The 25,196-nt window shown below is 37.4% G+C and overlaps 1 protein-coding gene across 5 annotated transcripts in view; it reads left to right on the top strand.

The window, feature by feature from the left end:
• Window positions 1-25,196, top strand: part of LOC105253206 (alpha-mannosidase 2) — a 132,808-nt gene that overhangs the window by 36,089 nt on the left and 71,523 nt on the right. The window contains exon 1 of one of the 5 annotated variants that reach the window (XM_025411046.1): window positions 8,533-8,551. The exons of 1 other annotated variant lie outside the window; for it this stretch is intronic. The gene's annotated coding sequence lies outside the window, so the exon portion shown is untranslated. Of the gene's footprint in view, window positions 1-8,532; window positions 8,552-19,236; window positions 20,073-25,196 lie in introns of those variants that run through there. 3 more of the 5 variants (XM_025411045.1, XM_025411043.1, XM_025411044.1) reach the window with 3 other exon arrangements.

Raw genomic sequence — 25,196 nt, 5'->3', positions numbered from 1 at the left:
GAATTACTTTTTTTCGCATTTTGCGAAATATTTTCATGCATTCAAAGCGGCTTTTTTAGCGGATATAAATAAAAAACAATGTAAATATAAAACAATGTCAATTGTCGAGCACAAAATACATTCAGTACCGATATTTATGCATCAATTTTTATATTATTATAATCGAGGAATTATGATTGTTTTGCCAGTAATCATAGTCAATTTATTAATATCGTCTATTTATTTGGAGGGAAAGTTTGATAGCACCAGGTATCGCGCTCTTCGATACTTTTATTACAATCTAAACTCGTTTGCTAATTGAGAGTAACGGGATTAAGTAACATCATTCAATCGTCTCGCGTCTATGTGCGAACTCACGCGTTTCATCAAAAAAATCAGAGAAAGCTTATCGGCAGTCGCTCGTTACCGGTATTAAAGGATTTCGTTACCGGAGCGAAATATGAAGCTATTCAAAGCGCGTATGACCAGAATTTTCTGGGTACGTCGGTTAGCGCATGGAGTTGCATTCGGAATATAGCACGTTATATGGGAGTTTACGGTGCGAGAAAAGAGGAAGAGAGTGAACAAAAGGGAACCGCGAAGGGAACGACAGGTTGCGCGGATGCGAAAAGAGAGGAAGAAAAAGTAAGAGAGAGAGAAAGAGAGAGTTTCCATGTCCGCCTCTATCGATTCGACCGATTACTTTTGCTTTTTCGAGCAGACCTTCGTATCATCGCACCCGTATAATTACATCGCGATCCCTTTTTGCTCGTTCAGCCTTTCCGGCACAGCCCGTTTTCTCTTTTTCATCTCTTCTCTCTCTCTCTCTCTTTCTCCACCGGTTATCCCTGCTCTCTTATAATGCCTTCGTCATAAAATACGACCTTAAAGCGTACTCTCTTTTCGTCCCTCCAATCTCCCGCGATTATCGCGAAACAGACGCTTTTTTGTTTCTTTCTCTTCGCATCTTTAAGGATCCTTCGTATCTGTTTTTAAAATATTGAGAATTTAATGAAAATTGTACAGAATGTCCTTACATATGTTTAGAATCTTAATTTGCATCGAATTAATATGTGTTCTTATGGGAAACGTAACCACGTCGATTTAAATGACAAAAACACGTGGAAGTAATATTCAGAATTTGTTGAAAATTTGCAAAAGTTTAGATAGGAAGAAAATATTTGGTCAAATAATATTATACAAGTACTACCTGGTTAAAAAGATATTAAATATAATTCAATCAACTTAGCCATGTATCTGACACAAGGCGAAATTCTCTGCCAAAAGTTAATCATTTCGATTAACAAAATTCGGAATTTTTCAGTAAAAACGCAGCTAAGATCAAATTATAATATTCTATGCAATATGTCTCATACTCAAAATACACCAAAAGTGGATATATTCGTCAATATTGATTTTCAGCTACTTTTTGCTGGAATTGTACATACAAAGCATTCTTAATTTATAGCGATTGATCTCTTTGCAAAGTATAAGTGAACGATGCCGATTCGTTTCAAAGTTTCAAAGCTGCACAAAATTGTAACCACATATTGTCAGTTTGCGCATATTTTCGCATAATTTATGCTCGTGTTCAATAACATGAATATATATCCCCTTTCTTATTGATACTGATTTCGATACCATCCCTAGCGCACAACTCTCTAATAAAGTATCTCTCGCTATAAAAAACCGTTATCGTATTATTACTATAATAATATAAAATTACTGTTTATGGACGCGCGGTACAATTTTGATCGCAAGTTTCGCGGATAATTTACATATTAAAAATCGTCTCTCTCTCTCTCTCTCTCTCTCTCTCTCTCTCTCTCTCTCGTGATACGCCTCGAAACCACGAGCATCGAAACGTGCGTATTGTATATGTAAAGTTGCGAAAATGGAACGCCTACGCGAGACGGCGTGCATCGGATTATGATGGCGAGACGCGAGTATATCCATCGCGCGGCCCATAACACACGCATATAATATCGTACGTGCGCGGATAAGGCAACGAGAAGGTGTCTCTGCGAAAAGTAGTTTTCTGTACGAGAAGGGATCTAGTTTCTCTAGATATTGGTTATCGATCCGATCGCGTTCCCTTGCCGTTCGTTTCACGCGAGGACGAATGTATCCTATGCATCGCGAAAGAAAAGTCGTTGCCCGACCATTAATATTATCATTCAAAAATGTGCAATCACTTTGATAATATTAAACGTACAGGATCTTGCACATTCTCCCGATCAATAAAATCTTCATTTAAAATGAACAATTATATTTATATTTTTTTTAATTGGCGATTAAAATACAATTTGTCGCTTATAAATTAAATGTATATCTGATTTATTAGATTTTTAACTCTTGCTACATATTCCAGGAAAAATATGATTTTTCTAATATCTGATATTTATGTCTTCTGGACCATAAATCCGGAAGAAATCGTTACAACTTTAATAACGATTCCATATTGTCAGATTATTATTTCTCGCGCGCGATCGCCCTTTTCACGGTCGGCGTTTTCCGACGTCGTTCGTCTCAGCGAATTTTTTTGCCCGACGATTTATGACCGGTGAATCGACTGAAGACCCCGGATCGACCAAGTCTTCGCTCTGCTCATTTCGGTCGGTCCGATCCCTCGATCTTCGATAATACGTGGCATCGCTCCAAGTATCTCGGGATACTATGATCTACCGTTTCTTCAAGTCTGTTTCTTCGACTGCAAATTGCTGGCCAAGCGATTCTTGCGAATTTTGCACGAATATTTGGTCGACATATCGTTCGTTCGTGGAATTTGATTCATTTTTGAAAAATTGCTCGCCCCCGTCCGCAAATTTTTTCGCTCCTATTCGTGTCTTTTCATGGAGAATCTTGTTTGCTCTGTGAAAAATGATATCTTTTATTATCATAATTCTCAGATTCGTTTGACTCTTTTGAACGTAAAAGATGATGTTTTGCCGACAAGAAATTGTAATACTTATTGCAAAGTTTTTCATTATTAATTAGGTATAGTGATGAGGTTGCTCCGAGAGTTGCGCTTTGCCCTTTAAAATTAGCATGGCAGATATAAAAGATTCACGCGAAATTAAAGGTCACCGTAAAATATGCATATTTGCACGAGAGAGGCTCCTTCTATTCCTAAACCGACGCGATTTTACGATCGTTTCTCTCTCTTTCTCTCTCCTCTCTCTGTCATTTAGGTCAACCCCATTTCAGTCGTGATATACAAGATCCGCGAGTGTTTTACTCGTTTGCTCGAGTTTTCCTATCCGTAGGAAAATCCCGTGACATTTAATAATCTTTTGTCACAAGAAAGAAAGAGAGAGAGAGAAAGGATCGCATCGGCCGGATGTGCATCGGGACGTCGTATTCCGCTTTTGTGAGAAGCAATACGACAGCAAGGGAGATAAAACGCGCCTGTCGTACGCGATCTTTAACCCCTTTAGCTCCAAGAATTCTCCCCGTAACAACTTTTTCCGGATAGTTTTGTCGTCCTTGTATTCTTTGTACTCGCGCGCTTCTGGAGAGAGAGATAACGTTTAGAGATGTCTCGGATTAAGCTTTTGTCAGTAGTGGCTCGCCGATTCTTCCCTCGAGACGTAAAGGTAGAACGAAAGGCGGACGAAATGTCGCGACAGTCCGGCAGGTCCGTTCTTTCGCTTGAGAAGTGGCCCGAAAGAATTCGCCAAGTTCCCCGCGAGGAAGCCTTTTCGGGAACTCGCGCCAAATTGCCAAATAAATCTCGGGTCTTAACTACTATCCCCCCTCCCCTGCCCCCTCTTCCGCTGCAATTGCGGCGCTCTTTGGCTTTATCCTGTCCCCCGCCGTGATTTCTCGTGCGGCACCCGCCGTTATTCGAGAGGGGCGACCAGACAGTCTTCCGACTGTACGTTAAGCCATCCGGTGGCCCTTTGTGGGAACCTCGGGACATGTACTGGTTAACGCGATCTTGTCCGGATGCACGTGTTGCCAAATGGCCGCGGTGATTGGTAGCCAGATGCTCGGCTTGTAAACTACTCATCTTGGGCTCCCGACCCGAGTTTCGATGACGAAGGGCTTTGTTCTCCGCGCTCCTGCCAAGTTTCCCTCCCTCATTATTATTTGACTTTTTCAAGATGAAGCGTGTAATTATATATGAAATAAACGAGACGATAGATAAAAATAATTCCGTTTTAAGTAATATACGTAATAAAATGAGAAATACTCGTATGTAAAACGAGGAATGTAAATATTTATATCGATATATTTACGTCTCTGGTGATTATATAATTTTCGATCGAATAAAGTGAAATTAATTTTGAAAGCAAGTCAAATAATATAATGCACGCTACAGTCACAAAAACGACCTAGGAACGGAATATTGACGCGAAATCAATAGCACGATCAAACGCGTATAATGATACGAGGATAAATCAGATTATTTATAATTCCCTATGCCTTCGAATAATTAATTTTAGCTGTTTGTTCGCAAACGCGATATAGAAGCGTTTATCACGCTCGACAACAACGTCGCTGGAAATAAAAAAAATAGCAAACGCGATCGAGAGCTCGGTATTTGGTTTAAAGGGAATTTGTAACAGCGTATTTTCAATTATACGCGCGCGCCGACACACGCACACGCACACACGCACATATACGCGTGTGCGATTGCACTCCTTTCTCGAAAATGAATGTCATAAATATTTTGCCGGGGAAACGCGAACGTACGTGTGCAGCGATACATTAACTTTGTCGTCCAAACGATAGAACTGTCGTTCCATCTGTCCCCTTTTCCGCCGCGGATATTTCAGCGTCAAGGATCAAAATGCGTCAAAGGGCTTGCAGAGTAGCTTGAGAATTAACTTGTGCACCAGACACGGGGCGATATGCGCAGAGATGCGTTAGACAAAAAATGCTAAAAAGAACAACGGCATATACCTCGCATCTGCGCCAGACTAGAAGGTTTCAGGTGAGCTCGGGGAAAGATACTCGCGGGCTTTGTTCGCGAGTAATTTTTGCCGCCTTTTCGAGCGTTTCTTTTCTTTTCGTTTTGTTTCGCCGTTTTTCGTCCGCTTCAAAACTAGGAACGCCCGTGGAAATCGCGTAAGCGTGTAAGACGATTATACCGCGGCCTCGAGTTTTCTTCGCGCAAAAATACGAGTAAAGTATGAGTAAAATTTGATATCGCATTTGTACGATGTTTGTAAAAATCGAATCGCTCTTTGTAAAAAGGATTGCGACGAAAAAATTATTCGGTGACAAATTCTCATTGTCGCATAATATATTTATATTTCAAATCGTTGCAACAATGAGAGACAAGTATGCGAATAAAATATCGCACCCGCAATTTTTCAATTATCTCTGCAATAATACACATTTTTTATAAATAGTGTTTTTGTGAAATATTTAGTACGGAATTTATATCTCGAGCCGTATTGTAAAAAATAAAGACAGAGATCTCTCGAAATTGCTCGAAATTTCGCTCGAAAGAGACGATGAACCCGCTCCCTCGCGTCGCTCTCTGCATTCGTCCTCTCGCTTTTCGTACTTTGGCCGTAATGCTTGTTGGATATAGTGGAACATTCTCAAAGTTCACTCTCAGAGTTCGAGTTCTTCGGCAAGTTCTTCAAGGACTGGCGTCCTTGAAGGAATCAAGTGTGCGCGCGTCGAAACTATCGATTCGCGAAGCGCACCTTCATCGATCTCGACTCTTGCTCCCGATGTAATATTAACTTTACCCTAATTCAACTCGTTACCGTTATTAATTCGGGAGTTGGCGCGGCGCACTCGACAAAGTTCAGTCGAGCCAACCCAATTCCTTGGCGAATTTCGCGGCTTCTCGAGCCCTGAATTTGGGGTAGCGTCGCGCAAACAGTCGTCGGTGACGTTACACCACTCGCCGGCGGTAACGACCGAAATAACGTGGAAACACGACCGCGAGCCGACGCCATTTACGTCTCCGGTTCCACTGGATTAACGTTCCGCCCGCGCGAGCGCGAGCGCGAGCGCGAGCGCACGAGCGCGACGCGAATGACTGTGTAAATGATACAATGTATGTGGAACGTCGCGTTTCCTGCATATCCGAGTCACCGAGTCAACTCGCAAAGCTCCGCTCTACATACTGATTCCGGTAGTTAAACGCGCGAGTTATTATTCAGAGAAGAAACCGCGCGCCCACGCGTTGCGTCTTTATCGCCTCGTCGTCAGTTTTAAGAATGTTTTGTACCTATTTTCAAAATATTAACAATTTCATGAAAATTGTACAGAATGTCCCTACATATATTTAGAATCTTAATTTGCACCGAATTAACATGTGTTCTTATGGGAAACGTATACCCACGTCGATTCAAATGACAAAAACACGTGGAAATAATATTCAGAATTTGTTGAAAATTTGCAAAAGTTTAGATAGAGAGGAAATATTTGGTCAAATAATATTATACAAGTACTAACTGGTTAAAATGATATTAAATATAATTCGATAAAGTTAGCCATGTATCTGTCACAAGACGAAATTCTCTGCCAAAAGTTAATTATTTCGATTAAGGATGTTTTGCACCTATTTTTAAAATATTGAGAATTTAATGAAAATTGTACAGAATGTCCTTACATATGTTTAGAATCTTCAATTTTTAAATCGATTCACAAGTTATAAGGATTTTAATTCGCACCGAATTAACATGTGTTCTTATGGGAAACGTATACCCACATCGATTCAAATGACAAAAACACGTGGAAATAATATTCAGAATTTGTTGAAAATTTGCAAAAGTGTAGTTTAGATACAGAGGAAATATTTGGTCAAATAATATATAAATAATATTATACAAGTACTAACTGATTAAAAAGATATTAAATATAATTCAATTTTTTGCTGGGATTGTACATACAAAACATCCTTAATTCCAAGTTTTAATCGAAGAATTTTTAAGCAAACTTTTAATTTCAACCTTTGGATTCAAAGTTTTCAGGTCGAAATTTCACTCTGCGTAGGCGGGAATAAAATATAAATTTATAATTATGTCTTGTAGTTTTGCCCTCTGAGAAACTTTGACCATTCCCGCGGCCAATTTTTTTCCCCTCTCTAACGTATTCCTGTTTACTACTCGCATCGCGAAAATTCATTGGGAAATATCGCCAACTTTTCTCATCCCGGTGCGATGTTTTCGTGTCGAATATCGCCTATTTCTCCCGATTTCCATTGAGATTTTAACAAACTCTCTTGACAGTCGATTCTCCGCGTCGAAACTACAACCGAGTTTTGCGATTTTCCTAGACGGCTCGCGAACTCGGATTTCCGCTTTCCCTGCTCAAGTTTATTCGCCAAGATTTTACTTGAATATACAGCAGTTTGAATACTTAACAGACCTTCAGCCGAGTCACGAATTGCGTATGAATATGAATACATATCTGACATGCCTAATACGATCATAATTTCATACGTGAATTGTTTCGTTTCTCGTCAAAGAAACAAGAAAATGTCATTTTTATTTTAAATATGTTTGGTGCATTTATTTCATTTAAATATCTTAATTTTTGTTATATATTTCCTCAACCTTTATCGATTATTAAAAGTCTTATCGCGTTATCGATAATACATAAAAGTCTGAAAATTTGTAGCCAATTTTTAATTATTTCAGTCGACAAGAAAAAAACACAAATATCTAGTTGTGTGACACTGCCGTCGTGTGTAATATATATCGCACTCGCGAGACATGAATGACGGAGCAGTTGACTAGTTTGTTCTCCGTTTAAACAGAGATTGCGATTATGTAACCCACGCACTCGGTAACTGGTTCCTGCACACTTGGCATTCGTAGTACACACGTGACGGAGTTTTAACTCTTTCGGAGCTGAATAACATAAGCGCCATGTGCGTTTCGCTATAAACATTTGAGTACCGCATATGAAAATGTCGCACTTGCGACAAACGTGCATTTCAGATAAAAGTAAACTATAATTATATAATTCGGGTGTTTTTCGCCTCTATTTCCATCGAAATATTCTACTAAAATTTCCGATTGAAATAACTCGCGAGAGAATTTACAACTCAAATGGAGGAGAGAGAGAGAGAGAGAAGTATGCACTTTTCGGAATGCGTAAAATATTTGTATAAACATCTCGCAGCGTTCTAATGAAAGGGATGGGAAATATTTAGCGCCAATCTCGGAGCACTTTGTGTATCCAGTTTGTTTACGTTCCGTCTTTTCGACCTATTCGCGCGTCATACGAAGCAGCGGCGGGATTTATTTGAAATGTTCGCTCTCTCTCTCGCAAACATTCGCGTCCCGTGCGGCTTCTTCTTTCGCCGACGAGCTGATACTCGGCTGATGCTGAAATATCCGCTCGTTGTGCAACATACACCGCGATCGTGTGTCTCTCCATCGCCCCTCGTGCGTCATCGCGCATATACGAGAGAAATAAAGATAGGGCGAGAACGCGCGTGTGCATGGCATGCGAGCCAATCATAGTCTGAATTCATGGGTGGCCTACTTTGTGTTAGTTGGCCGGATTCGTAGGTAGGTTGTCTGGCCTCGATGGCCTTTCGACCCGAGTGCAGTTTTCTCACGAACCTCCTTCGGGCGACGCGCCGACGTTGCAGGTACGATATAGACAGTGAAAGTGCATAGGAGAAAGAGAGAAGGAGAATGCGACGTATTATAATGTAATCTTGTCGATAATCCATTATCGCCGGCGGATACATGGTGTGTGTTATCTTTGACTTGCCGGCAGAAGCTGAATTTCAATGCAAGTTACACACCTTTACATTACCGTGTGTATATATTGACTCATTTTATTTGAATCCTGAAATTAAATTCAAGACAACTTTTGAGATTTAGATTGTTTATACAAATATTTTTTCTTTCTTTGATTTCTTTAAAGACAATACACATAATTCTCTTACAATTATACAAGAGAGAGAAAAAGAATTTCACGCTTATGTTATAATTCTAATTTAAATTTTACCTTGAACCATTTTGCGTTATAACGTCAGCTAGGCTTATATAAACTGTCATGTGTGTATATATTTAAAAAAAAAAAACATGTATTTCTGGTGTCTCAAAAATCTATCGTATCTTTGTCGCGTTTTTTCTCCTATCGGGACCTCTCCCATTTCTGATTTTCGAATAGACGACGATGGCGAAAGACGACGAAATACTTGATGAACACGAATCAAAAGTTCGCCAAAAGTTGTCGGCACTCGGACGATTATTTTAAAGTGAGAAACGCGGTTACGACGCATAAAGAATGCGGTTAAAGTGCTTTTTTGCTAGCGGTAACGATGCACTTTGCTCCGCACTTTATGCGTTCGACTCGTCACCATGTGATCCGCCTTAGTTTTCTGTGTCTCTCTTTACGATTGTCATAATAGTTTCAACTTTTTACGCATCTCTTTTTTTCTTTTTCCATCTCTTTTTTTTTATTCATGTCGACTTCCTTTACGACGATGCGGTACGTGTAACTGGTCGTTGAATTTTTTTTTTTTTTCAAGACGATCCAAACCGCTCGCGCATTCGCGAGCTTTATTGCCTCGCAATAAAATTGTGCGTGTGTTATTTTATTATATGATACTGTCTTTTACATTACTCTCGTCATTATCGTTATCCTTCAATACTTGTTATAAATTCTTGACACAATTACAGTATAATAAATTTTAATTATGTAATATATACCATACGCGATTATACTCGATGTATAATTAAAAATTATTTATAACCGATATTGTTGCAAGTTAAAATAACACGGTCATACTATTTGATATAATTTTGTCTGAAATATGATAATTATCTCGATATGCCGCTCTTATATTACGCCCATATTTAACCTGGAAATATTTCAATCTCATCCATTGTTATAATCGCCGTGCATTAACTTTTTACGCTCGACGTATACGCTATTTTTTTTTTCTTTTTTAGATTCGCTCGAGGCTCATTTTTTTCGCCACTTCTTTCTCTTGCCGCATGAATTTTCCAGACATACGGCAGCAATTAATAGCACGGCGGGGAAATAATTTTCACGACGACCGCTTTTCCGGGGAAACTGCGTTTTCGATGCACGCGGGTGCACGCGCATATGTAACGGAGACAAAACGCGCAGTTTTAGCCCCAATGGACAATCAGGGATGCCATTTGTCGGTGCGCGCGCGCGTGCAAGAATTGTTCGGGTACCTGCTGAAAAACGACAGTAATCTCGCGAAAAAATATACATTCATTCCGCGCACATTATCCGAGCCCCACTCGTCGTCATCTCTCGACCCTTCGCGTTTCTTCTCTCTCTTTCCTTCTTTTTTTTTTTCGCTCCCAATGCACTAAATCCGTCCGGCAAAAAACGCGAATTTTAGTATCGGACCTGTAGCAGTCGGCTTCCATATTTTTTAAAGACTCATGTCGCTTAGATTTAATTGTTATCTCTCTCGTGACGGATAAATTACCTTTGGAGCAAGAAATTACAACGCGACGGATATGGATCGATATTATATTTTAGTTTTTGTGAAAAGTTTTATAGAAATATTAAATCTGATATAAACTCTAAAAATTATTCCAGGTTTTTTTTTAGAACGTCGAGATAGTTAGCACTACGCGTCGATATCCAATATTAATAATGTATGGTCTGCAGTTCGCGGAACAAGCTTTACGATGAATCGGATAAACGACATTGCTCTGAAATTATTTTGCATGAAAGGAACTAACGAAGAGAGCCGAGATAAAATGTCGACTATGTCGAGTCAATGAGCCCGTAGTGAATTATCGGAATCGACAACTATTGTTCCCGATCGCCGCATACCTCGCCGAATGGCGAATCGATGCAAAGCGAAAAATTTACACGTGCATTATAGCTTTATTTCTATTCTTTATTTACGCTCGATCCTTTATTCGAACCAGGAAAAGCGTTCCAATGCGTCGCGATTGAGAGAGAGAGAGAGAGAGAGGAAAAAAAATTGAAAGAAATAAACTCATCCCTAGGACTTTATGTATACGCGGTGGCTGAAAAGACAATAAAATAAAATAAAAACTGCAGTAGATAATCGAAATGTTAATGGACGCCTGGGAAAATCAGACAGAGACTGAAAAAAATTACCCGGTATATAAGTCATAGGGGAAAATATTATTGCGCAGAATTGATTGTCAATGTTTGTCTGATATTTCATTTAAATCTCGTCTTCTCCTTGATAATTTCATGTCTTCAAATCGCGTCACGTTTAGTTTCAATTATATGTATAAAAGTATTACATATTTTTTCAATAGAGTAAACGATAAAGAACAAATTGAGAAAAACGTCGGCTACTTGAATGAAGATCTATATCATTGATTTACTTGCGCGATTATTCAATCTGGAACACTAACGAGTCTTGTCGAGTCAGTCAATTGATAAGAGCTTGATAGTCCAGTTAATTTCAACTTTATCTTGAAAAGTTTAGTTTAGTTTAAGGCTTAAACTGTCAAGATATTTAATGGTGAAAATTAAAAACTTGCAATCCTCGTACAAAGTTTTCGTGAGGAAAGAATGCTGCTTTTAATTTGATGCAGAATCCGTGACTAGAAAGAGAGACTCCTTGTCTGATTCCGGAGCATTTTGTACATCAGCTGCCAACTTTTATCTTTTTGCCGCAAGACACAAGAGAGATTCATTATTGCGATTTTAATTTGGCGTTCTCCAATTTCTTTTGCAAACACACAATAAAAATTTTAGACAATCGGATCGTATCGATCTTCTCCTGAACGTGAGAAAATACCTAGTTTTCCTTTTCCTCGGGCGTTTCGCAATCATATCATGAAGAACGAGAACGTTGCGTATTCCATATTTAAAACCAACGAAATGAAACAAAAATACTAATGTCATACGAAAGAACATTGCGATCTCTTATATGGAATATCTTAGAAAATCTGTGGAACGATAGAGTGAGAAACTGTTAAAAACAATCTCTTTTTACCTTATCGTATAACGCAATATTGAAAATTAAGATGAAACGTGGCGAATTAAATTTCAGATTAATTTCAGTTTATCTCTCGCGTAATTTCAACTGCATTTTATTTCAGCAAAAAATTTATTCAGCAAAATATTTCAATATCGAAGCATAGAATTTTTCCAATAGAAAAAAAAAATCATTCGCGCAAATTCTTCAAAGCATTGAATTAATATCACGTTACATGGGTTTACCAGAACTATACAAACGTATACAAATATATGCACGCGCAATAAATCCTTCCGTGATATAAATCAACCCTTGTCATTCGCGATGCGATGCAGCGGAGAGAAACATTAAGAACTCTGAGGGAGGATGGGCATAGAATGCCGTGTAATCGCGGTGTAACGAAGATAACAAGGACTTCCTGCATACTTACGAATTGTATCGCCACCCATGAATTTTGCCTCTCTCTCTCTCCCCCTCTTCCTTTCTTTCCTTCTCCAGCGCGCGAATCATCTAGAAAGCTCGACTGATAATGACGCCTGATTACAGTAACGATAGCATCTGTCATTCTATCAAAGCCAAGGGACACTTGGTTCGCGTTTTATTCTTCGTTGGATGTCGTAGCAGCTTGTTGCATAAGGCAAACGATCTGTTCGACATTGCTTTTAGAAGGATAAATAACTGAAAAATTGCGTTTAAAATATCGAGAATATATTTCTCGAGTCGCGCATTGATAATTTAATGTTTTATTAATGATGCATCGTTAGTGGGATCTGCGAACGAGAGACGCGCGCGAATTACATTATCATAAAATAGGAAATTCTGAGAGCTTGCATGAGAACGTAGCGCACGCACGGCACTCGCTGCTTTTTATTTCAGCACGAGGGGCAAATTTTTGTTCGATGTAACGTCGACTTTAAGCTAAAGTAACAGCGCCAGCTCGCTGCGCGTCTACTAATCCGATTATATCGGCCGTTTTAAAGTTATTCTGTCGGGGGGGTTCTCGAGAGAAAGGGAGAAGGAGCTCTCGGCTCTGAAAGAGGGAGGAGAGAAAAGGAGAGGGAATAGCTGCTTTCCACGGTTACTCTCGTGTTTTTCTCATGAACACAGTTCTGCTTCTGCCGTACGCCGGAATTATGCAGTAGCCTCCGCATCTCTGCAGAATCCTTGCAGAAGATCTTTCTCTCTCCGGGGGTTTTCTTTTCTTTCCTCTTCATATATATTTTTTTTTCTTTTTTTTTTTGTTATAAATTAGCTCGCTCACGCGCTCTTTGCCAAAAATCCCCGCGACTTTTCCAGGATAGAGCAACAATTTTCCGCGCTCATCTCTCTCCATTAACGTAGCTTTACATTTTCCAAAGCCGTACACTGAGAAAAATCGTTTGAATGTACCAACGAGACGTATATGATTGAAGACATTTTGGTTAAATCAAACAAGAATTTCTAGTTATCATGATAAGATTCGATTTTTCATAACCAGAACGTTTAAGTTAGATTTTATTATAAGGATTTGGTTAGTATTTTCTGGTTGCATCTATCAAATTTCAGAAATGTATATAAAGAAGTAGTATTAACATAAAATCCAAAGTATACTTTTTTTCTCTTACGAGCAGTAGTGAAAGAGGACGCTAGCTCTCTGATTACGTGTATTTGAGCTGTATCCTCTTTCTGCATCACTGTTTATCAGTTTAATTTCTAACAAACTGAATTTAAAATAATTTATTCAATAATCTGGATTGAATTTATGCAATAATCATGTTGGAATTCAGAATATTAAACAGACTTTTGAGATTAAATGGAAAACATTTTAGACGACTTGGTACTAGCGAGTTTAGTATTATTAACCAGACAATTTGACAAATTTAACAGGAAGAAATTAATCAGATTCATTTGGTAATTCCTACAAGAATTCTGGTTCGTCCATTTTCCAACAGATATACTGGTTAAACCTACCAGAATTCTAATTAATGCAATCAGATTTTTTTCTCAGTGCACTGTTTAATTTTAACAAACTGAATTTAAAATAATTTATTCAATAATCTGGATTGAATTTATCCAATAATCTTGTTGAAATTCAGAATATTAAACAGACTTTTGAGATTAGATGGAAAAAATTTTAGACTTGATACTAGTGAGTTTAGTATTATTAACCAGAAAATTTGACAAATTTAACAGGAAGAAATTAATCAGATTCATCTGGTAATTCCTACAAGAATTCTGGTTCGTGATTCATTTTCCAACAGACGTACTGGTTGAATCTATCAGAATTCTAATTAATGCAACCAGATTTTTTTTTTCAGTGCACTCCAGGCCTTTCCTTCGGATTCGCCTCGCGTCCAAAATCCGCGAGCGAAATCTTATCACAAGTCTTAAACCAACTCGCGCGCCACTTTTCGAGAATGCCTATTCCCAAACTTTATTCGCTTACGAACATCGAGTCGCAGCCGCGGGAGAAACAAACTACGCGAGCGCAAGTTTGATAGGTGGTTCACCTATATACGTATCGGGATTATCCAAAGGGTCGCCGTGTGCGCAGGTTCGTGCTTACAGCGATCGCGGAAATCGAGCGTTAATTTTGTTCGCAAACTGCCTCGCCTGGCGAATGGTAGCGAAACACTCCATCGCAACGGCTATTACAAGACTATTATTAGCAGATCGACTATCGCAGTTGCATTATAGTTTATGCCATTAAATATTCTCTATCATACAATCGTCGAATTAAAATATTTTATAAAACATTTCATTAAAAACATCAAAGAGTCCTACTTGATTAAAAATATAATAAAGTAAAATCTTATCATCTGCGTAAAAAATGGGAAGTAGAAATGGCAGAAAAATATACGTTTGTGAATTTAATTTATAATTAAGTAAATAATATTATTTTTTTTTAAATACCATACAATGCTTTTAGTATATATTTTGACGTTGAAATATCCTTCGTGAAAAGCACGCTTATTCGTGCATTGGTTTGTCGTCAAAGTTGGCCTGGCAAAGCCGATTTTTCGTTTCAGAATGAAAGACAGACGAGGAGCGAGGGATTTTTGCGTCAGACACCGGATATTAGTCCTGTCGTAAGCGATGCGACGCCTCGAAAGGCCATGGGGATGGGCATAAAAAAAATTTTGAACGCAAATAGCGCTGAAACTTCAAACGAATTATATATCCGGCCGCTCCCTCGCTGTCCGTGAAAAACCGAATTAGACCCCTTTCCATAGAGGGTGGGACACGAGGTTCGAGGGTGAGATACAAAGGGCAGAAAGTCTGAAAGATTCGCATCTGTGAACAATTTTATATCATGTCAAGATTGATAAATTTATCGTATCTTAAACACATTAAAAATATAGAATTTAAAATTCTTTGTTCTCGTAATTTTAAAGTTATAATTTATACATGAATTAACTTAATTAATATATATATAAATTAATTAATAATTCTCTCCGCATCATACGCAGATAAAGATTATAAAGTTTCGATTATTTCTTTTGGTAATTTACAACGAAACATGGAATTTTTTGAAAAAGAAGTTTTTGAAAACATTTTTCTCAACTTTATAGCATATAACAGAAAAATTTGATAACGGAAATTTCTCTCAAACGATCGAACGAAGTACTTTTATACTTCGATATTGCGCGAAATCGATGAGTCTCGATGAATTGATCATTCTTGTGAACGCGAGACTCGTCGTCTATCTCTTTGCGAGATAACAGCTGATCCGGAACACTGAATTTACTCAATTAAAGCTATATGACATATCTTTCCATTCGTTACTCTCGAACGTGCTCTTGAATATCGTGAGAACTTGACCTTTCTCGCGCAAAATATATAAATTTGTCTAAAATTAGGCTACTGTGACGCATTAATTTTACACGTATTTATAGTGAATCAACAATAAAAAAAAATGCCGTAAATAATTTTAATTGATTAAATTGATTACCGTGATGAAATATTTATTATACTGTATTAATACGTGCCGTTTAAATGAAAGTAAAGATTTTAAGGCGATAAAAATTTCCTGGCTTTTATAGAGTGTTCACAGACAAATTTAAAATCCATTTCTTCACGGCGAAAACATTTTAGAAAGAAATTTATTTTGATTAACTCAAATTTTCATTGAAATTTAAGATTATTAAATAAAAACAGAATTTTTTTCAGTATTTATAGTCTTACGCTTAAATGCTAAAATTCTGTTTTTGTTTAGTAATCTTGATGAAATTTTAATGGAAATTTGAATTAACTTTAAATTAAGCTTACTCTGTAATTGTCACTTTTTCGCTTTTGAACTCGCTCTGTTTTTCTTTGGTTATCCTTTAATCCGAGAGAACTTTCAATTTTCTAGAAGGTTTTATGCAGATTTGTCCCTTACGATATTTTAAGACGATAATTTATTTTTGCAAGATTAACCGGTAATTTGTGGCGATGGCGCGATCGGAAGATATCGAAAACAATACCAATGCGAATTAAGTAATAACACCTTGAAACGACAGATTCCGTAGCGATGTAATTCCGCGCATAAACATCCGCCATCCAATTACCCGGAAATGCAATTTCCGGAGTAGCGAAAGCACGGCAGCATCCCCTTCTTATTCCAGCGTATTTCTTCCCACGAATTTCAATCGTTGGAACGTTACGGAGAGCAAAACTTATCGACGAATATTAATATGATTAGATTAATGATTTCGTTGCATTTTGATATCGATGTGATAATCTAATTTTAATAAATTATCAATTTTTTTTATTATTCTATAATTTAAATTACTTTTTACTAAGATCGAGAATTAAAAATATTTTAAAATTTAAATTGTTTCAAAAAGGTGCATTTACTCATGCATAATTTTTTTTAATGAGATTTATCTGCTATAAAAAATATTATGTTGATAATTAAAAATTTTTTTTATTCGATGTTAATCTTCTTAAAAGGGGAGTCCAAAACGCGACGACTTTTGTTGATTGTATTGATCGAGGAAATAACAAGATTTCGAGATAATGTTCGTGGATGTTTTGAGAAATGTGTTTTCGCCTCGATTTCTCTCTTCGTCGAGCCGACAAAGGGGGAACGAGAATGTGTTTGCGAACAACTGGAGACCGGGGGGTCGTTGGTTCTCCGGGTACGCAAGCGACACTCGTGTTGGCCTTTCAATCAACGTAATTGCCGTTCGATCAAGTTCGAACCTGTGCCAATCCCGTGCCAACGACAGTGTGCCCTCCATGCTCTCCTGTTCCACGAGATTGAAAAGTTCCTGAGCTTTCGCGCTAAAACAACGAGCTCGATCATGGAGTCTTTGCGCAAAAGGGACGGGCGCGTCGGATATTCACAATTAATGGACATTGTATTGTTTATCGTGAAAAATTATCTTGCCTCGATAAATTACTCATCCATCATTGATAAACAAATTTTCTGAAAAATTAATTCCCTCTTGTTAATCGATAGATTCAAATTAATAAATAAAACAGTTTTTTACTCGTGCAGTTTCCTAAGGATAGAGATATTTTACAACGAATTTTATATGATTTTGTTGCACATGGGAGCTACTCTAAGGCACTTAACTAGCAAACATTATAAATGCATATTTTCTTATTAAAATATTGACATTTCGTGCTTTTGAAAAAAAAAACATACAGGATCTTACATAAATTGTTGAAGCTCTAATATTAGCTTCAATACTGCTTGAGCGTGGAATTATCCATGGTCTATTATGTTAATAATTTATGATTGCAATATACACAGCATGTTATACTTGTGCGCGTGCAGCTTTCATGGCTGCAATGTACATCCAATCGGTGTTACACGTAAATATTAATAGAGACACGCTAATCGCAATGCTCTGAACGATTCCAGTTCTACAGCGTATTAAACACGCGGCTGTTTCCGCTAAATGATAAACATGTTGATTCACTGTCAAGCGAAAATCATCAAACTGATTTTAATAACGCAAATGATAACATAATAAAATCACTCGTTTTAATATATATTTAGCAATATTTTCTCGTGTAATTGTTGACATTCCTATTGAAAATTATCCAAAGATTTTCAAATCAGTGATTAAATTTTGATTCCGACATTTAAAAATTTGCGATTTAAATGGTTTTTATTAAGGATGCTTTGTATGTACAATCCCAGCAAAAAGTAGCTGAAAATCAATATTGACGAATATATCCACTTTTGGTGTATTTTGAGTATGAGAAATTGCGTGGACTTCATTGAATTATATTTAATATCTTTTTAACCAGGTAGTACTTGTATAATATTATTTGATCAAATATTTTCTCTTTATCTAAACTTTTGCAAATTTTCAACAAATTCTGAATATTATTTCCATGTGTTTTTATCATTTGAATCGACGTAATTATACGTTTCCCAAAGAACACATGTTAATTCGATGCAAATTAAAATCCTTACAACTTGTGAACGTTTTAGTGAATCGATTTAAAAATTGTACCGAACATTCTAAACATATGTAAGGACATTCTATACAACTTTCATTAAATTCTCAATATTTTGAAAATAGGTACGAAACATCCTTAATTGCTTTTATTTAATAAGGGAATCTAGCGTGGCTAAACTTTTCAAGTCAAACTACAAAGTCTGAAATCTCAAACATCTTTTTAAACAAATGTAAAAGATCGCACGATTGTTGGATGGAGAAAATTAATTACATCTATATTATTTAAATTCATAAATTAATATCGCTGGTCAAATAATCCAAGAATCATTGGAAATAATGTAATCGACCAAAACTAGCCAAAATTTTGTTTATTTAATTCGACGTTTCGATCATATGATTGTGGTCCTTTTCAAGTGTACAAGATCAAATAATAGATATAAATCATAGTTTTGTAAATTACACAAGTTATTACCAGTTCTTTGACGAAGTCTCCCCCTGACACTTTGTTTTATCTTTCTCGGTTTCAAATTTAGTAAGATGTAACGATCTTGCAACTGTAACTGATCCTTATATTATTCAAGGCAAGATTAAAGAGAAACGCCTCTTTTCGCGTAACAAAAACGAGCCCTGACCATACGTCACAGTCTTCGAGACCATCTCCCACCCCTCCTTCCATTTCCTCTTCTTCCAGAGTCAAAACATCCCACGAACGTGGAGAGTCCTCTCAGAATGCGTGTTCTCCATCTCGTCGCGTCCTCCGCCTATCTCTCGCGGTCGAGGTCGTATGTGCAGCATGCGTGCGCGTGTGTCTGTCCGTATTTGCGCGTGTGCATGCACGCTCGCGTGTGTGGGTGGACGGCACAAACGTGGATTATATCGGCACATGCGCCCCACGCGACGGTCGCGTCTCGGCGGAAAAGCGGATATAGCCGGCGGCGTGTCAAAACCATTCCGCCGCCCGTGCCGCGAGTTTAGTACGGCGTGGTTCTTGGTTGCGGTTGGACGAGGCCGCGGACGCGATGGTTACGAATCGTTGCGGTCGCGCCGTGAAAATCGCCCGTCGGGACGACGCTTTTTGACAGAGATTCCTCCCGTCGTGTATTTGCGCGCGCCGGCGCAAGTCGAGTCTCCCGGTGTTTCGTCTTTCGCTGCATAAGAGATAGGCGAGCTTCGAGTAGCGAAATATTACGGATAATTGGAATCTCATCGAAATTGGAGCGTGTCTTCATTTTTTTCCACGCTACTTTAGCTCGATTGTTTATTTTTTGTCAGAGTAACGTTGACGCTTCGCGCGAGATTCCATTCTCTATTTATGATTCACGTTCGTTTTATCGCGTGTCATAATGGACATGCATCATTGTTGAGGAAAGCGAGCAAAAACACGCGGCGAGAGAGGCACCGAATGATTCTCGGACTTTGTTTTTGCGTCAAGCAACGTGCGGAACAGTTTTGAAATTAAAAGGAATTTTTTTCCATTTCTTAATGACACGATATCTCTCGGAGCGAATCGGCGCACGTTTCGCGGATATCTTCGCGTAAAAAATTCGCGAGGCCAACGCTCGTGATGTATACGGTGTCCAGAAATGTGTTTGAAGAAAGTGACTCGGTTTCCTACTAAAAACGATGTTGCGTCTAAGGCAGTGAAAAAGTTTGCTCGTATATTACTCGGCTCGTACACGGAACGAATAGAGCCGGCAACCTGTCAAAACCATTTCGTTGAAGCTGTGAATTCAGCATCTCGTGATTTCTTTTTCGTGGTCGCGCCGAAACAGAGAATTGGAGCATAATCGACGTTAAGGTACAAGGTATCATTCGCAGTCGTAATAAAGGTGCAAATTCAATTAATAAATAAAATATAAAAAGTACAAGAATTTACAAATTCATTAATAAATGTGTACATTAAAATATACACAAGTTATAAAATATTAACTTTATTATTGCCTAGCAAAGGCTTTACGAAACTTTGCGCATCGCTTTCTTCTCAGGAGAGAAGAAAAAATTGTTAACCCTTCTCACAACTTGTATGTATATGGATTAGTTGATAGTTTTCTAAAAACAATTTACGATTATTACATATGCTTGTAACGTATATTTGATGAGAAAGGGAGAAAAAGAGATTCTATTACGTTTTATAATAGAGTACAACTCGTCGAGAATTGATGTACTTACAGTTTGAAAGATTGATCAAACATTTTGCGCATGCAAAGAATATTAATAAAACAATAAATGTATTTTATGAATCAACATTGAGAAAAAGCTACAACGAAGCCATTGTAAGCCACAATAATTTTACGCTATTTTTACTTTCATAGTTTCCGCAGAATAATTTCTCTCTATTTTTCCCTCTTTTTCCCTTTTTTTAAATATGGCATTTTTTATTTTTACATGCATTTTTCGAATTTATTTTATCCGCGCAAGGTACAAGTTCTTTGGAAAGTGTACAACTGAATCGTTACAAAACGTAAATATAACAGCTTAAATTTCTACCGCAGCAATGTGTTTTGCAGCTGTTCGGATTACCATTAATTTGCAACGAATGTTCGCCGCTGATTGCCAAGCCGTGGAGGCACCCTCGTACAAAATACGATAATTTTGTTTAAATCGCGTCGCACATTCAATGCTAATCATTTGATTTTAATTACATATTTACGTCGGATGTGTACACATATACGTGCGCATATTTAGTAAGTAAAATTCAAAACCAAAAGCGGGACTATTTGGAAAACACCTCGCGTAAAATTATAATCGCGGAATTAAAATGGGCAGCAATGATCTGAATTGATAAATGCTTTTACGAAAAAAATATTATTTTTACCGTTTTAACAAGAAATTTAAAACATTGTACAGACAATAATATATTTTACGCGAGAGTATAAAATATAAAAAGTACACGTCCGACTAAACATACGAAAGATCGAGTAACAAAACGAGTTAATACCTTATGGATAATCATAACGTACTGTCGACGGCGCGACATTTTTCTCGGCATGCGCTCGTAACTCGAGTCACGTAACACGTGAGAGAGAAAGAAAGAAAGAGAGAGAGAGAGAGAGAGAGAAGCGAAATAACAAACGGCAGAGGCGTAACGTGGAGCGGCGGAGCGTTGAATAATTCTCACGTTTTAAAAGGCGCCCAATTTAAAGCGCGTCCGAACACGCGAAATGCAGCACGCGACGAGAAGCGAGCCACGGAAAAGATCGAGAGAGAGAAAGAAAAGGAGATGGGCGAAAGAAATCGTTTCTCTCATCGAGCGCGAGTTTCGAGTCCAGAGTCGTCGGTTGCCTATTTGAAAAATTGATTTTACATCCCTTGCAATTTGCAAAGTTTTCCTGGGAAAGAGAGAGAGAGAGAGAGGGAAGGGAGAGACGGCGCCCGTTTCTTGAGCAGCATCTTTAGAGGCTTCCGCGATGTCATCTTTCTTTTTTTATTTTTTTATTTTGGGAAAAAGAGTTCTTCGAGAAATGCACATTCGATCGAGGATTTTTTCAGCCAACTGACGCATATCATTTCGTCGATAGATTTTAAAACTGCTCCCGCAATTTGTCCTCCCGATAGTTTCTGGCGAAAGGATCTGATCGAACGGCGCGATGACATTTTGCGGCATTGTCTCGCCGCCGAAGATTAATTGAAACAGTAATTGACTCTTACTATTCGATTATTCGAACGGCTGAACGTCACAGTAGCAAAAACCCAATATTCTTTCTAATATTTTTAAATGGTTTGCATCCACATGGTAGTCATATCCTTTCTCTTTAATTCATACAAAAATGGAAAATTGCAAGCAATTCTTATTCGTTTTTAAAAAGTTTGTGATTTATACAATACTTTGCGGAATTAGATATTTAACGACGGTCTATTTAACTCATCAATTAAAATATTAAAATATTATGTTTTAATGAAAGTATCTTTTTTTAATAACTTTTGCTCAATTTTTGGAAAAAAAATCATTCAAGATTTATCTCCTCTATTCTCCTTTATTATTTAGTCATTGCAATCCGCAACTTGTTTGCAAGACTTTTATTCGTTGCGACCGAAACTAAGTATCGATTCGATCGGATAGATGTTCCATCAATGGTAGAAATTTTCAAACTTTAATTAAATTAGCAACAAGACGAATTTTATCGGATAGTTTCTTCCGAAATTTTTTTTCTTTTAAAAATACTCGAATTAGAGATCGATTGCCTATTGTCGATCGATACAATATTAGTCTAATTAATTCGTGCCAAGAAAATTTAATAATTGTTAATAAGTCTTATGAATTTCAATAAATAAAGGAAATATAATGTTAATAGAATAAAAAGCTAAAATGAATGGTTATAGTAACAAAACGTTACAAATGTATTTTTCGCGATATGAAAGAGAGAGAGAGAGAGAGAGAGAAAGGGAATGAATCGCGTATGACATTGGCTAAATTTCGATTTAAACGTCTTTATTTTTTTTCTCGATGCGTCGTTCGATCGCGAGCATATCGAACTAGACCCGATAACGCATCCTCGACACGTTTCATCGTCCTGGTTGTGAACGGACAAAGGGATTATGTTCGGGGCGTCGGTCGAATGGCTGGAGGACCGGCACCTGACGAGCATCCGGCCGTTCTCGTGTCCCTCTCGTTTGTCTCCTCGATCTCCTCTCACGTTTTTTTATTAGGATCCTCGTGAAGAAAATTGAAGCACTCGATGCGGAACTTTGGAATTTTTTTCATCACGAGAGGAAGCGATGACGTAAAGAGGGGAAAGGGGATGGGGATATTTGAAAATTAGGGCGTATTATTTGAATTTTTGGATTCGCATTTGACAGTTTTAGCTTTTGCGCGATTCATGATATTAATTAATTATGTCATTTCGACGAAATCAATCGTGACAATGCGCGATATCGAGAATTTATGATATTTATGATATTTATATCAACTTAATTGGACTTTTACAATAATATGGATTGTTTCCAACGGCGCAAATGTAAATCACTTCAATCGATTCTCATCGTTTTGTGACACTGCAAACATTTAGAGCATATGTCACATAGATTTAGTGCTCGGTTCAAAATTTCATTATCCACGGGAACTAATGTAATCACTTTTATTTTTATTGATTTATTAGTCATTCAACTCCATTTGTTAATATAACGATGACGCATATTTATTTCGTCTTGATATAAACATAAGGTGGTGGCATAAATTATATTTTTCTTATAGAAATTAAATGCCAAAGTAAATATAAAATATATCGTGCATCATGGCGATATAATTAAACAGAAAATATTATTTTTTTAAATCATAATAATTATCTGATAAATGCATATAATTAATGAATAATAGTACAAATAAAAAATAGATATATGTTTTTAGCTTCTTTTACCAACTTACTCGGTCAGTCAACCCGATCGTAGATTCATCCTCGAATTATTATTATTTTCTACCATTGTTCATTCTCTTCTACAAACTGTTTCGTTACTCGCTCATATACGCTTCGATAATGTTGACGTTGGCTGGCCGGGTTTAATCTCTTCATGAATTTTCGGACGAGCAGTTTCTATCGCGTTTTGCGCTTGAATCAAGTCGTTGCATTTCCTCCCTCTTTCTGTCCCTCGTTCTCTCGTGTATACGCATCGTCTGTTATGCATGCGTTGAGTTAATACCGAATTAAACTCTAATCCTTCTAACTCTCGCTTCCTTTTAGCTAACCCTTTATCCTCTTCGTCTTTCTCTTCTCTCTCTATCCTCTCTCTCTCCCCCTTGTCTCGCCCCGGTTTCTCTCCACATGTTGGTGGAATTATACAAGAGGCGCGATCGATTATCGCGTGAAAAGTGACCGTATTGCGATGGAGGTTTTAGCGAGCGACAAAAGGTTCCGAGGAAATATACCGTATCTCTAATTCACAAGTTTCAGCTTATCGTTGGCTGACTGAATTACTTTTATCTCCGTTTATTTATTCCTCTACTGTACTCTTAATTCGCAATTTCGGAAAATATTTGTCGATATAATTTGCGAGAACAATTTTGACTTGCAACTGATTAAAGATATTTGGGAATCTGTCACGATTAGTGGTTTATTTGCATATAATTGGAAGACTAATGATGATTATTATCATAAAATTCAAAAAAAAAACTTTGTGTTCTGGATTTTCATTTTTTTAAAATCATTCATTTCCCGTCTTTCATCTCGTTAATAAAAAAAAAATAAATTGCGTACAATTAACGTGACGTGTAATAATCATTATTTATTATAGTTGGATTTAATATTCTCTCGTTCAGACGTTTATACATGCCCTTTTTATTCAAGCCTATAAAAATGCTATATTCTGTATTACGAAGACAGATGGCTATTTGCCGCAAATGATGGAACTAGAAAAGTGAGAGAGAAAATTGTTAGCAGAGGGTTGATCGATCGCATTTCGACCAACCTTGGCTAGTCGCGAGTAAAGATACATATATTATATCTCGCGTGGAAAAGTCCAGGTGCACGGATTATTACGATCTCCGTATAAAGTGAAGGTGCATCGGGCCGTAATTTTGCATCGTGATACTGAATATACGATAAACATTAGGGGCAACCGCAATTGTTTACATTTACGACAATGCGACCAACAATATCAGCAGTAAGATGATTTTTTTAATTCGAGTCATTTGGATCTTTATTCGAAAAATATACCTAATAAAATCACTGTCCTCTTTCTCTCTCTCTCTCTCTCTTTCTCTCTTTCTGTCTAATTCCCTTTTATAGTAACCTATGTATGATTACTAAAGATATTTTATCGTCCATGTTCCCGGCAGAATAATTGAATTCAATGAAATTAATTAATTCAATGTAAATCTCTCTTATGTTCTCATCTCGGTGAGATTAAAACATTCGTATTTCGATCGGTCAACGATAAAGAGCGCGGTGTACACGGCATCGCAATTAATTATCATTAATGATCATGGCTACTATTCAAAATTTGATTTCGATTCATTGCAC

Source organism: Camponotus floridanus, unplaced genomic scaffold (genome assembly GCF_003227725.1).
Source record: "Camponotus floridanus strain SB8 unplaced genomic scaffold, Cflo_v7.5 scaffold37, whole genome shotgun sequence".
NCBI classification, from domain to species: Eukaryota; Metazoa; Arthropoda; class Insecta; order Hymenoptera; family Formicidae; genus Camponotus; species Camponotus floridanus.
The sequence above is the reverse complement of the archived record's forward strand: the minus strand, read 5'-3'. Positions and strand labels throughout refer to the sequence as shown.